General features: G+C 41.1%; 1 pseudogene; it reads right to left on the reverse strand.

The window, feature by feature from the left end:
• Positions 1-1214: 1214 nt before the first annotated feature.
• LOC138637840 (piwi-like protein 1 pseudogene) lies at positions 1215-15671 on the reverse strand (annotated as a pseudogene).
• Positions 15672-16190: the final 519 nt, after the last annotated feature.

The raw sequence follows: 16190 nt of genomic DNA on the forward strand, positions 1-16190 counted from the left end.
CTGTGCTCTGTTTCAGTCACAAATCTCTTCACAGTATGATGATCACAAAGTTTTTGTGAAGTATCTAATTTTTTCATACCTTGTCCCAGGCATTGCACTATTTAACGCTTTTCAGCAACAGAGAGATCCTTTTTATTTCTCATATTGCTTCAAACCTTTGGCCTGCTTAATAATGTGAAACATCATTTTTAAGTAGTTTTCCTTTAATTAGAATCACCTGGAAAACTAATTATCACATGTGTTTAAGATTGATTTCAGTTATCTATTGAGCCCTGAGACACAATACCATCCATGAGTTTATTTGAAAAACAAAACAATTAAATCTTTATGACACTTAAATCCAATTTGCATAATAATTTGGAACACAGTGTATAGACATAGCTGCAGTTATCCGTGGCAATTTTTTTTTAAAGATTATACCTGCTCATTTTGTAATAGAGCAATCCATAACCCCCTTTTTTCGACATTTATTTGCTTGGTCATGCTGCAGACTACAGCTAGGTCATTGCAATACAAGAGCATGTAAATATAATTTTTAACCTATTTTTTGGATGGCACAGGCAACAGATGTGAGTGAGCCTACCAATCTGTCCTTTTTTGGGGGTACTATCTAATATTTTGTAGTGTCTTATAACATTTTTGGACACCATTTTGCTGCCCCCAAAAACTTTAGCTGGTCCCTAAAAAATGTGCTACAGTTGTTATATTTATCACTATGTGTTGTACACCACACAAATCGCATATCATTGCTCTAAATATCTTAAAATATTAGTACTCAAATTTTATTTTTGGGTGTCATAGCCAACTTTTTAACAAAATTTTGGTGTGCCAAAAAAAGGCCACATTTTGATCAGTCTGTTATCTCTGACTGATGCCTGGTGTTTCAGTGGTGTTAAAATCCGTGCTTTGCATATGTTGCATTTTTCTGTCTGCTACCTTTGGTCTGCTCAGTATTTATTGTTTAAAAAATATAAAAAATTATACAGTCTGTTATCTACGTCACATGCCTGGCGTATCTGTGGTGCAAAAATCTTCTGTTTGCAGGCATACGTTGCATTGTTCTGTCTGCTATCCTTGGTGTACTCAGTATTTATAGTTTTACAACAAAAAAAGCTAAAGAAAATTTATACAGTCTGCTATGTCATACTGACGCCTGGTGTAGCTGTGGTGGAAGAATCGTAGCTTCGCAGGCACAAGTTGCATAGTTTTGTCTGCTAGCCTTGTTCTACTTTTTCAAAAGAAGTTCTCGACTTCAACCAACACCGACGGTTCATCTTGATGTGCATTTGCTGTGTGATCTTAAACGGGTTCTGCAGAAGAGCATTCACCGCATCCTAATATATGTAGGTGTAAAAAATCAGCCAAGTATTCATATCTCGGGGGCTGATCAGGATGGGACCCCTCTGCTCACGCCACCAATCCGCAAACTGTGGATTATATTCAGCAGATTTGTCTATTTGCATGATTTATTTCCGGAGGTGCGATTCTCCCTTCGAACTGTAGCAGTTCGGTATCGAAATTCAGCCCCCAGTCAGCTCTTTCTGAACACTCTCATCCTTGTGTATGTAGTTCATGAACTTCCCAACTTGCCGCTCCCTCTGTTCTGGTGGTAAGCGGGTGTGAACGGCCTGGTCTTTCATGACATTGAAGTCGTTTCTCATTCTGTCGGTCAGACCTGTTAGGTTACAGAACTCTGGCACCGGTATGATGGCTTCATCTGTGGCTCCCGGCTTGGGTGTCCAGGGAATGTTCACGATTAGTGGCTGGATGATGTCTTTCACTTGTTCATTGTATTGGTTCTTATAGTAGTCCACAAAGCTGATCTCACTTCCGTCTGCCTTCTTGAAGGCGGACACTGTAGTCATGTTCCAAGGGATCTCGTCTATATGGTAGGTTTTAGTATTGGACTTGGTGAGGATGATCTGTCCGATCAGCTTCTTGCAGCAGGCGTCCTGGAACCACTCAGGGCCACACGAGGAGTAGGGGCTGCTCATGATGTCGTGCACGGTCTCGTTTCTGAGGACTTTATGGCTGACATCAATGCTCAACATGATGCTGGACAAGTACAGGAGGATAGAGGTGGAAAATCCCTTGGCAGATAGAGAGTCAGTGGGCTCTGACTTTTGCGGCATCGCTCGGGTTGTAATAGTTGCGTCCTATCTGCTTCATATCCATTATCTTCAGGAGTCTTCGGAAAATGATGTTATAGAAATGGAAACAGGTGGACGAGGTGGGTGGAAGCTCGTTGGTCAGGGTGATTGTTATCCGCACGTTCTCTCCATTTCGAGTTTGGCTGAACACCTCGGTGACCTCATTCAGTCTTTTTGGTAAAAACAACACAGTTTCCAGAGGGGCCAGTTTTCGATTTTTGGACGTGTTCGATAGTCTGACGGGTGTTCACCCCGATGTCATGGAAGTCACGCCTATGGTCACCCCGATAGACACTTCTGCAAGTCCAGCTGACACCTGCAGAACCTCGGGCGATGGTCTCTCTGCTACCGCTGCTGGCAGACCTCTCTAGTGCCCTCTTCCGATGAGCAAAGGCTCAAAGGCTGGCTGCTGAGATCTGACTGCTGGCCTTGGGGCTGCTGTACCTGTCCAAGTGGTCTTTGTGGGGCCTGCTCCTGCACATGAGCTCGGCCGCAGGCCCGGGATCTTGCTGGTCAGCTCATCTTTTACTTCATACACAAACCAAGCACTAGTGTGTATTGTGCCTAGTTTTTAATGAGGCCTTCATCAATGTTTCCTCATTCTCCACCACTAGATCACCATGGTGAACATGTTGTAGGCTGCTACAGCCATTAAATTAATTAGGCAAGGGTGTCTATGATACAACCCATAAATAATTTTTTAAAACTTTAACCCCCATGGGGAAATGTTTGACAGCCCATGCACTTAGTGTATGAGCATTACAAGTCTAGGAGACCCGCTCCTTTAAATTGGGCCTGGTTTTTAATGAGGCCTTCCTCCATCTCTCATCACTTTCCACCACTAGATCACCAGGTTCACGTGTTCCGTGCTGCTACAGTCAGTCAATTTTTTGGCAAGGGTGTCTATAATCCCCACTAAATATTTTTTTTAAAATTTACCCCATGGGCAAATGTTTGTCAGCTAATACACTTAGTGTTTGGGTATTACAAGTCAAGGAGACACGCTCCTTTAAATTGGGCCTAGTTTTTAATGAGGTCTTCCTCCACCTCTCATGATTTTCAACCACAAGATCACCAGGGTTAACGATTTCCCTGCTGCTACATACAGTCAATTTTTTGGCAAGGGTGTCTATAATCTCCATAAACCCCTTTACCCCCAAGGGTGGTTTGCACGTTAATGACCGGGCCAATTTTTACAATTCTTCCTGACCACGGTCCCTTTATGAGGCTATAACTCTGGAACGCTTCAACGGATCCTGATGAATCTGACATTGTTTTCTTATTGTACTTCATGATAGTGGTAAAATTTATTTGATATTACCTGCGTTTATTTGTGAACAAAACAGAAATTGGGGGAAAATTTAGAAAATTTTGCAATGTTCCAACTTTGAATTTTTATGCCCTTAAATCACAGATATACAGTATGTCACACAAAATACTTAATAAATAACATTCCCCACATGTCTACATTACATCAGCACAATTTTGGAAACACAATTTTTTTGTTAGGGAGTTATAAGGGTTAAAAGTTGACCAGCAATTTCTCATTTTTACAACACCATTTTTTTTAGGGACCACATCACATTTGAAGTCATTTTGAGGGGTCTATATGATAGAAAATAACCAGTGTGACACCATTCTAAAAAATGAACCCCGCAAGGTGCTCAAAACCACATTCAAGAAGTTTATTAATCCTTCAGGTGTTTCACAGGAATTTTTGGAATGTTTAAACAAAAATGAACATTTAACCTTTTTTCACAAAAAATTTATTTCAGCTCCAATTTGTTTTATTCTACCAAGGGTAACAGGAGAAAATGGAGAGCAAAAGTTGTTGCTCAATTTGTCCTGAAGTAAGCTGATACCCAATATGTGGAGGTAAACCACTATTTGGGCGCATGGCAGAGCTCGGAAGGGAAGGAGCTCCGTTTGACTTTTCAATGCAAAATTGACTGGAATTGAGATGGGACGCCATGTTGCGTTTAGAGAGCCCCTGATGTGCCTAAACATTGAAACCCCCCTCAAGTGACACTATTTTGGAAATTAGACCCCCTAAGGAACTTATCTAGATGTGTGGTGAGCACTTTGACCCTCCAAGTTCTTCACAGAAGTTTATAATGCAGAGCCATAAAAATAAAAAATCTAATTTTTACACAAAAATATTTTCGCACCCAATTTGTTTTTTTTTAACCAAGGGTAAGAGTAGAAATTGGGCCCCAAAAGTTGTTGTGCAATTTGTCCTTAGCATTTGAATACTCCATATGTGGGGGTAAACCACTGTTTGGGCGCATGGCAGAGCTCGGAGTCAAAGAAGCGCCATTTGACTTTTCAATGCAAAATTGACTGGAATTGAGATGGGACACCATGTCGCGTTTGGAGAGCCCCTGATGTGCCCAAACATTGAAACCCCCCACAAGTGACACCATTTTGGAAAGTAGACCCCCTAAGGAAGTTATCTAGATGTGTTGTGAGAGCTTTGAACCCCCAAGTGTTTGACTACAGTTTATAACGTAGAGCCGTGAAAATAACAATTCTTTTTTTTCACAAAAATTATATTTTAGCCCTCAGTTTTGTATTTTCCCAAGGAGAAATTGGACCCCAAAAGTTGTTGTCCAATTTTGTACTGAGTACGCTGATACCCCATATGTGGGGGAAAAAACATCGTTTGGGCGTATAGCAGAGCTCCAAAGGGAAGGAGCGCCGTTTGGAATGCAGACTTAGATGGAATGGTCTGCAGGCGTCACATTGCGTTTGCAGAGCCCGTAATGTACCTAAACAGTAGAAACTCCCCACAAATGACCCCATGTTGGAAACTAGACCACCAAGGAACGTATCTAGATGTGTTTTGAGAGCTTTGATCCCTCAAGTGTTTCACTACAGTTTATAGCGCAGAGCCGTGAAAATAAAAAATCATTTTTTTCCCACAAAAAGGGTTTTTTAGCCCCCCAAATTTTTATTTTCCCAAGGGTAACAAGAGAACGTTGTTGTACAATTTGTCCTGAGTACGCTGATACCCCATATGTTGGGGTAAACCCTTGTTTGGGCACACAGGAGAGCTCGGAAGGGAAGGAACACTGCTTTACTTTTTTAACGCACAATTGGCTGGAATTGAGATCGGACACCATGTCACGTTTGGAGATCCCTTGATGTGCCTAAACAGTGGAAACCCCCAATTCTAACTGAAACCCTAACCCAAACACACCCCTGACCCAAACACACCCCTAACCCTAATCTCAACTCTAACCATAACCTTAACCACACTCCTTACTGAACATGCCCCTAACCCTAATCTCAACCACACCCCTAACCCCAACCACACCCCATAACTCCAACACACCGCTAACCCTAATCCCAACCCTAACCACACCCCTAAATCCAGCACACCCCTAACACTAACTCAATCAACCCTAACCACACCCCTAACTCTGACACACCCCTAACCCTGATCCCAACCATAAATGTAATCCAAACCCTTACCCTAACTTTAGCCCCAACCCTAACCAAACTTTAGCCCCAACCCTAACCATAAATGTAACCCTAACCCTAACTTTAGCCCCAACCCTAACTATAGCCCTAACCCCAACCCTAAACCTAGCCCCAACCCTAACCCTAGCCCAACCCTAGCCCTAACCCTAAGCCTAACTCTAGCTCCAACCCTAGACCCAACCCTAACCCTAGACCTAGCACTAACTCTAATGGAAAATGGAAATATATACATTTTTTAAATTTTATTATTTTTCCCTAACTAAGGGGGTGATGAAGGGGGGTTTTATTTACTTTTATAGCGGGGTTTTTAGTGGATTTTTATGATTGACAGCTGTCACACACTAAAAGACGCTTTTTATTGCAAAAAATAGTTTTTGCGTCTCCACATTTAGAGGGCTATAATTTTTCCATATTTTGGTCCACAAAGTCATGTGAGGTCTTGTTTTTTGCGGGACAAGATGACATTATTATTGGTACCATTTTTGGGCATGTGAAATTTTTTGATCGCTTTTTATTCCGATTTTTGTGAGGCAGAATGAACAAAAACTAGATATTCATGAATTTCTTTTGGGGGGGGGCGTTTATATCGTTCCGCATTTGGTGAAATGGATAAAGCAGTTTTATTCTTCGGGTCAATATCTTTACACCGATACCTCATTTACATTTTTTTTTATGTTTTGGCGCTTTTATACGATAAAAACTATTTTATAGAAAAAATAATTATTTTTGCATCGCTTTATTCTGAAGACTATAACTTTTTTATTTTTTCGTTGATGATGCTGTATGGCAGCTCATTTTTTGCGGGACAAGATGACGTTTTCAGCGGTGCCATGGTTATTTACATCCATTTTTTTGATCGCATGATAAAGCATTGTTTTTTGCCTCTTTCTTACGGTGTTCACTGAAGGGGTTAACTAGTGGGACAGTTTTATAGGTCGGGTCGTTACGGATGCGGCGATATTAAATATTTGTACTTTTACTGTTTTTTTATTTTATTTAGATAAACAAATGTATTTATTTGAACAATATATATTTTTTTCTTTATTTAGGAATTTTTTTAAAAATTTTTTACTCTCCTGAATATTTTTTTTTTACACTATAACATTGCCCCGGGGGGGACATCATGTTATATGGTCAGATTGCTGATCTGACAGGCAGGGCTGCATTCTTACCAGCGCTTGCTCTGAGCAGGCGCTGGTAAGCAACCTCCCTGCAGGACCCGGAAGCAGCCCCACGGCCATTTTGCATCTGGGGCCTGCAGGGAGAAGGAGGTAGGAGACCCTCGGAGCAACGCGAGCACATCGCGTTGCTCCGAGGGTCTCAGGGAAGCACGCAGGGGGCCCCCTCCCTGCGCGATGCTTCCCTATACTGGCAGAACACTGCGATCATGTTTGATCGTGGTGTTACGGGGGTTCATGTGCCAGGAGCTGTCCGTGACCAATCCTGGCACATAGTGCCAGATGTCAGCTGCAATAGTCAGCTGACACCCAGCCAAGATCGCATATGACATACTATCCCATCGGTGGTCATATGGGCCCACCCCACCTCGACGGGATAGTACGTCATATGTCAGAAAGGGGTTAAATATTTTTTAAAAATCTACCCCATGGGGAAATGTTTGTCAGCCCATACACTTAGTGTGTGAGCCTTACAAGTCTAGGAGACCTGCTCCTTTATATTGGGCCTAGTTTTTAATGAGGCCTTCCTCCACTTCTCATCATTTTCCACGACTAGACAACCAGTGTTCACGTGTTCGGTGCTGCTACAGTACATTTTTTGGCAAGGATGTCTGATGTAAATTAAATATTTTTTAAAAATGTATCCCCCATGGGGAAATGTTTGTCAGCCTATACACTTAGTGTACGTGTATTACAAGTCTAGGAGACCAACTCCTTTAAATTGGGGCTAGTATTTAAAGAGGCCTTCCTCCACCTCTCATAAAATTCCACCACTAGACCACCAGTGTTCACGTGTTCCGTGCTGCTACAGTAAATTTTTTGGCAAGGTTGTCTGTGATCCCCATTAAATATTCTTTAAAAATTTACCCCCATGGGGAAATGTTTGTCAGCCCATACATTTAGTGTGTGGGCATTACAAGTCTAGGAGACCCGCTCCTTTGTAATGGGACAGTTTTTTTATGAGGCCCTCCTCCAAGTTTCTTTCAAGGGGGATTGGGGTGAGTGCAAATTTGGGTCAAGGCGGTCCTTGCATTCAATGCATAAGGAAACAGTATGGCAAGACCAAGTGAATTATGTGAAGTGGGTTTTCCAGTGGTCATCCAGTACCTGGGTTTAAAGGCTTATTGGGGTGCATATGACTTGGTAGCAGGGCAGGCCTTGCAGTTAACACATAAGAAAAGAGTATGGTAGGACCAAGTGAAGAATGTGAAGTGGGTTTTCCTGTGGCCATCCATTACCTGGGTTCAAAGGCTTATTGGGGTGCATATGACTTGATAGCAGGGCATATACATATAAGAGGAACTTGGCACTCAACTTAATTTTATGATGCACTTAATGTATTCGTAGTACCAATAAACGTTTCGGTCACAGGGGACCTTCATCAGTTACGTACTAATGCAGTTGATAGAAATATATGAGGATTAATCATAAATCTGTAGCCGCATGCTCTGATTAATTAAGTTTATCTGGCTAGATGGACAGTTAACTCTAAGTTGAGTGCCAGGTTCTTCTTAAATATATATATACGCACAGTGTGAGAACCTACCTGTGCACCCTTCTCAGTAATGCTCACGTTTTGTCTTTTCATTGATAGCAGGGCAAGCCTTGCATTCAATGCAACATTTTTTCAAGAAGCGTCCTGTACGTCTCGTGAAAGGGGTATTGGGGTGCGTTGTAATTGTTGGCAGCCCAGCCACTCACTGCATAGGCAATAAGAGCATAGGAGACCCACTGTTTAATAAAGGCCCTTTAAGAATATTAATGCCACCTGATGCCCATGTAAAAATAGGCTTTGTGATTTTAAGAGTCCCTCCTTCATAAATGAAACAAGATGTGTCTCCTTATGTGTCACAAACCACATGGCAATCTAGGGTTGTTAAATGTTACAATGACATTTCCCAGTGAATGCATTTGTATTGGTTGAAAGCAATGTTAAAGTTGAAAAACGCATCAAAAACGCTGCGTGTAAACATAGCCCAAGTGGTGGAGGAACATTTTGGTCTATAGTTAATTATTTTGCCTTACATACAAGTCATTACCCTGGAAAGGATGTACCTTAACATATATCCCAGCAAAATCCATTTTGGTTTCATTTTTGTATGTTTTTTGGTTCACATGTAAAAATGGCGTGAAACTCTGACAACATTGCTTACAGCTGTGGCCTTGGAGTCAAAAATTCTTCCAGGGGCAATCCCCATGATGTTCCTATGTCATTTGAGGAGTGTTTCCATAATTTTCAGATGTTTTTAGACCTTAAATGTATACCCAGGTGGGATCATGGTAAAAATACTTGGGTTTCCCATAGGCTTACATTGGGCTTGTTGCTTGGGTCGAGTACCCGAGTATTTCAATTTGCTCAACGCAAGACCAAGCAACCGAGCATTTTAGCGCTTGCTCATCACTAAAAAAAACAAATGTGCAAAACATCACAAGAGAATGCTTTTTAACTCCTTTCTACCATTGGATGTACCATTTCGTCTATGTGGGGTGGGCCCTACTTCCCATGGACAGAATAGTACATCCAGCCCGATCACGGCCGGGTGTTAGCCAACTATCGCAGCTGACATTCGGCACTATGTGCCAGGAGTGGTCATGGACCACTCCTGGCACAATAACCCCCGGAAAGCTACAATCAAAGATGATCGCAGCATTCTGGCGGCATAGGGAAGCATCGCGCAGGGAGGGGGCTCCCTGCGTACTTCCCTGAGACCCTCGGAGCAACACGATGTGATCGAGTTGCTCCGAGGGTCTCCTACCTCCTCCTTCCTGCTCAGATCAGGCGCCGGGAAGCTTCCCTGCAGTGCCTGTGTGATTGCTGATCTGACAGTGCACTGCAAAGTGTCAGATCATATATATAGTGATGTCCCCCCTGGGGCAATGTAAAGCAGTAAAAAAAAAAACACATTTTCATGTGTAAAAAAAAAACCATCCTAAATAAAGAAAAAAAATATATATATAGTGCCAATAAAAACATTTTTTTATCTAAATAAAAAAAACAATAAAAGTACACATATTTAGTAACGCCGCGTCCGTAACGACCCGACGCCGCAGCTGCATATGTCGCAGCTGTGTGACAGTCACAGCACATGCATGGAGAGCCTGTTTGTTGCTTGCCTCATCTTTCCTGGGAGGCTCATCTGTTAAATGTTCTCACTATGGCTTCTATTCACTGGCCCATCCTGGGTTCTTCTCCTACATTCCAGTCATTTGTCCTCTATTCATCGGTTTACTTTTTAGCAATAAGAATGGTCTTCTTTTTTTTTCTTTGCTCTACCTTTAATCAATTTGTAATTACCAGCTTAACTTGCCTCCCCTTACTAATTTCCCCATTGGTTTAAGTGTTCTTGTGGGTGTTCACTATGTAATTGGCATCCATTTTGGGCCTTTAACCCCTTTACCCCCAAGGATGGTTTGCACGTTAGTGACCGGGCAAATTTTTACAATTTTGACAACTGTCCATTTATGAGGTTATAACTCTGGAATGTTTCAACAGATATTAGTGATTTTGACACTGTTTTCTCGTGACATATTGTACTTCATGATAGTTGTAAAATTTCTTTGATATTACCTGCGTTTATTTGTGAAAAACACAGAAATTTGGCGAAAAGTTTGAAAATTTCGCAATTTTACAACTTTGAATTTTTATGCCCTTAAATTCCAGAGTTATGTCACACAAAATACTTAATAAGTAACATTTTTCACATGTCTACTTTACATCAGCACAATTTTGGAACCAAAATTGGTGTCACACTTGGGTATTTTCTATCATATAGAGTCCTCAAAGTGACTTCAAATGAGATGTGGTCCCTTAAAAAAATGGTGTTGTAAAAATGAGAAATTGCTGGTCAACTTTTAACCCTTATAACTCCCTAAAAAAATTTTTGGTTCCAAAATTGTGCTGATGTAAAGTAGACATGTGAAAAATGTTACTTATTAAGCATTTTGTGTGACATAACTCTGGAATTTAAGGGCATAAAAATTCAAAGTTGTAAAATTGCGAAATTTTCAAACTTTTCGCCAAATTTCTGTGTTTTTCACAAATAAACGCAGGTAATATCAAAGAAATTTTACAACTATCATGAAGTACAATATGTCACGAGAAAACAGTGTCATAATCACTAATATCTGTTGAAACATTCCAGAGTTATAACCTCATAAATTGACAGTTGTCAAAATTGTAAAAATTTGCCTGGTCACTAACGAGCAAACCATCCTTGGGGGTAAAGGGGTTAAAGGCCCAAAATGGATGCCAATTACATAGTGAACACCCACAAGAACACTTAAACCAATGGGGAAATTAGTAAGGGGAGGCAAGTTAAGCTGGTAATTACAAATTGATTAAAGGTAGAGCAAAGAAAAAAAAGAAGACCATTCTTATTGCTAAAAAGTAATCCGATGAATAGAGGACAAATGACTGGAATGTAGGAGAAGAACCCAGGATGGTCCAGTGAATAGAAGCCATAGTGAGAACATTTACCAGATGAGCCTCCCAGGAAAGATGAGGGAAGCAACAAACAGGCTCTCCATGCATGTGCTGTGACTGTCACACAGCTGCGACATATGCAGCTGCGGCGCCGAACAGCTGATTATTGGGAGTGCTCCAAGCATCCGGGTTCCCGATGCAGCTATTTGGTAAGCACTATAGATATTTAGATAAGGATTTATCTGAAGCTATTCGCTCATCCCTAATAATTGGTAATTGATCCTGGAATGATCCATTGAATAGAAGTAATAAAAAAGCAACATTAAATGTAGGAGCCACATAGGTACTGTAGATGAGGGAAAAGTCATACAGAAAAGTAAACTAAATATATAACTGATAAGACATAATTAGATCAATAAAGTGTTGGAAAGAAAGTAGGGGAAGGGAAATGGGATTAGAAACCAGGATGAACCCATGAATAAGAACCAGAGGGACATTAAACAGAGGGGCCACAAAGGTAGGTAAGGAAAAGGTAAAACAAAAAAGGAAATTATACATACAGTTGAATCAGAATAAACCTTTCTCGTTTTAGGTCCATTATTATTATTATTATTATTATTATTTTTATTACTATTATTTATTTATTTATATAGCACCATTAAATCCATGGTGCTGTACATGAGAAGGGGTTACATCAAAATACAAATATAATTTACAGTAAACAAACTAACAATGACAGACTGGTACAACGGGAAGGAGACCCTGCCCTTGCGGGCTTACATTCTACAGGGTTATGGGGAAGGAGACACTAGGTCGGGAGTTGCATGGCCATGGCCATGTGGTCAGTACAGGTTGTAAGCTTTCTTGAAGAGGTGGGTTTTCAGGTTTCTTTTGAAGGATCCAAATGTGGTGGATAACCGGACGTGTTGGGGCACAGAATTCCAGAGGATGGGGGATATTCGGGAGAAGTCTTGGAGGCGATTGCGTGAGGAGCGAATAAGGGTGGAGGAGAGAAGGAGGTCTTGGGAGGATCAGAGATTATGCGAGGGATGATATTGAGAGATTAGTTTGGAAATTGATAGAGGAGAAAGGTTTTGGATGGCTTTGTAGGTCAGTGTTAGTAGTTTAAACTGGATACGCTAGGAAATTGGGAGCCAGTGAAGGAATTTGAAAAGAGGGGAAACAGGAGTGCAGTGAGGAGAGAGATTAATTAGTTGGGCAGCAGAGTTAAGGACGGACTGGAGGGGTGTGAGAGTTTTAGATGGTAGGCCACAAAGAAGGATGCTGCAGTAGTCGAGGCAGGAGATGATTAGGGAATGCACAAGCATTTTGGTAGAGTGAGGGTTGAGGAAAGGACGGATTCTGGAAATATTTTTGAGCTGAAAGCGACAAGAGGTGGTGAGACCTTGGATGTGCGGTTTGAAGGACAGGGCAGAGTCAAGGGTTACTCCGAGGCAGCGGATTTTGGGGACAGCGGAAAGTGTGATCTCATTAATTTTGATAGATAGATCAGGTAGGGAAGATATACTGGATGGAGGAAAGATAATTAGTTCAGATTTGTCCACATTGAGCTTGAGGAAGCGAGAGAAGAAGAAGTTGAATATGGCTGATAGACACTCTGGGATTCTGGAGAGCAGAGAGGTGACATTTGGGCCAGAGAGTTAGATCTGAGTGTCATCAGCATATAGATGTTACTGGAAGCCATAGGACCTTATGAGTTGTCCAAGGCTGAGTGTATAAATTGAGAAGAGTAAGGGTCCTACGACAGAGCCTTTAGGGACACCAACAGAGATGGGGCCAGATGAGGAGGTAGTATGGGTGTAGGAAACGCTAAATGTGTGGTTGGTAAGGTTTGAGGAGATCCATGATAGGGCAAGGTCTTTGACACCAAAGGAGGAGAGGATCTGTAGTAGGAGGTAGTGGTCAACTGTGTCGAAGGCAGAGGACAGGTCAAGAAGGAGGAGTATAGAGAATTGTCTGTTAGCTTTGGCTGTAAGTAAGTCGCTAGTAATTTTGATCAGGGCAGTGTCAGTGGAATGGTGGGGACGAAAGCTAGATTGTAGGTTGTCGAAGAGAGCGTTAGATTCAAAGTGAGAGGAAAGTTCAGCATCGACGTGCTTCTCAAGGAGTTTGTAAGCAAATGGCAGCAAAGATATGGGGCGATAGCTGGACATAGCGCTCGGGTCAAGGGATGGCTCTTTGAGGATAGGTGTGATTGTGGCATGTTTGAAAGCAGAGGGGAAGGTACCAGAAGTTAGTGATAGGTTGAAGAGATGGGTTAGGGATAGGATTAGTGTGGTGGTAAGGTTGGGGAGGAGATGGGATGGGGTCAAGCAAAAAAGTGGTGAGGTGTGATTTGGAAAGAAGATGAGCAAGCTCCCCTTCAGTGAATATGGAGAGGGAAGTTGTGGGGTTTGAGCATTGGTCTGGTATACAAAGGGGTCAATAAGAATTATCATAATTATTAATATTTGCTAAATGCCAGAGTAATGTGATAGAGAGAGTATTTTAAGGCATTTTTATTACTTACTGCAAAGTCATATTGTGATATATAGAATTAAAAATGGGGATATTAATACAAGTGTATATTAAAATAACAATCAGAAGGGATTTATAATACATAAGAAAGATGATTTCTGACCCTATTACCCCTTATTTATGTATACACAATATTTTTTCCTCTATGCAGTCATTCAATAGGGTCACAAATCTTCTTTCTTATTTATTTTAAATCCCTTCTGATTGTATCGTTCCAGGGTTTAAGGAGAGGTAGTTAAGGGGCGTAGATTGGGATTGTGTGGATTAGGAAAAAACTAGGGTTAAGGAATGGATCAAGAAAGTTTTCTTTCTTCTTTCTTTTTTCAGGAATTGCAGGAACACCTGCGGCAGTGATGACAAATACTTCAAAAAGTTTGTGGCAACACAAGGCATAGCACAGTCTGACAGGACAGCAGTATAACCGCTCTGCACATGTCCGAAGCTAGAATGAGGAAGTGCAGGGTGATCATACTGAGGTCAGATCACCTCTGTACATTCTGGTGTGATCTACGTCATCGTCTGATCTCTCCAATCAGAGTTTGCCCTGGTGATGCTGCCGTTGCTAGACTCCAGCTTATGATTGGTATTGTTACAGCATCAATCCCAGGCTGGATATAAGTGTTTTAGCCAATTTGATTTCCTGAAATGCTAAAAATGCTGTGATAGGCTGTTCAATCCTGAACAGCCAATCACAGCAATCGTAGTCGCGGGGGAGCAGTCGAAAACCCCAGTAATGACGAGCCCAGGTGCCCGGTTAAAAATAGCAGGCACCATAATATTATCATCGTCATTGCGGTCGTGGAGCCAGTACTTGCCAACCATGACGTGCTGAGTACGCCCAAAGTAGTGAAGGAATTAGACAAGATTTACATGAATCGTAATATACCTGTGAAAAACAGATTAGTGAGACAAAAGGAATGAATTTTCTCATATAAAAAATATTATTTTCAACCAACTGTGAATGCAAGGAAAGGAAGACATCAATATCATATCCCCTGTTTCCACAGACACTAAATGTAATGCATCTTCCAAATCCTCAAAAATTACCTGATTTTGCTGAGGAACTAAAACCCCTATAAAGGTCCAGGAAATAAGAAAAATACAAATCATGAAGCAACAAACCCGCAGGCATCCCTGAAGGTAATTCATCTTTCTCAGAGAATATTAGATCCACCATAAATTGGTGTCCTATGTTGTGACTTAACTTTTCCCCTCTAATGCAAATGTAATTACTTTAAAACACTAAATGATTTACACTTGTTTGCAAGTAAAATGATTTTTAAGAAGACATTTTTCAATTGAGGGGATTCTACTGTATTTACCACAGAAATGTGAGGCAATAAATACCATCTAGAGCCTTTTAGATGAACAACAGTTACCCATACTAGGTATAGTCCTGTTCATCGTTATTGGCACCCATGCAGTATCAGTACGTAATTGGGAATATCTCCTGAGAAAACTGAATCAAATTAAACAGTTTTTTTTTGTATAGAGCACTAGTGTTCAATACAAAAGAGCAAATTATAATAATCAATAGGATATAAAAATAGAAAAACCTAAAACTTGCTGTGACACTGGTATTGGCATCCTTTTGCATTAAATTAGTATGGAAACACATTTTGACTCACCTGTGACAATTCACAAATTAGAATCACCTGTGATTAATTGTTGGTGCCTGTGTGACATTAATTAGCCAATGAATGATGACTAGGGTTGAGCGAAACAGATCGGCCAATTTCAAAAGTTGTTTCGTTTCGTTATATATATGTATATATATATATGTCATAGAGACACATATATATATATATATACAGTATTTATATTTACTTCAGCTCGATAATGTTCAACAGCCGGTAATTCAATTGCCGGCTTTTCATTTCTCCTTCCTAAACCCGACATGATATGAGACATGGTTTACATACAGTAAGCCATGTCATATTCCCATTTGTTTGCATATTCCACACTACTAATGTTAGTAGTGTGTATGTGCAAAATTTGGTCGCTGTAGCTATTAAATTTAAGGGTTAAATCGCGGAAAGAAATTGGTGTGGGCTCCTGCGCAATTTTCTCCGCCAGAGTAGTAAAGCCAGTGACTGAGGGCGGTGATGCGCCCTCTGCTGGATGTCCTCAAATGACCTCGAGTGTGGGAACTTTCCTGGAAGGCTCCCAGGCTCTATTTCATATGAGGACATCCAGCAGAGGGCGCATCACCGCGACTGAATGTAACTATAGGTCATTGACCTACATTACCTCCTTCATTCCCCGGGGTTTTACAGGCACGAGCACAGCTGCATTATAGCAGAGCTCCTGCCTGTAAAATATTTTAACCCCTTCAAATGGATTTACATCGTGGTACGTTACAGATCAACGGAAGGTATGTATATTGTTGGTTTATTATTTTTAATTTGTTATAGAACG

Source organism: Ranitomeya imitator, chromosome 5 (assembly GCF_032444005.1).
Source record: "Ranitomeya imitator isolate aRanImi1 chromosome 5, aRanImi1.pri, whole genome shotgun sequence".
Classification (NCBI taxonomy): Eukaryota; Metazoa; Chordata; class Amphibia; order Anura; family Dendrobatidae; genus Ranitomeya; species Ranitomeya imitator.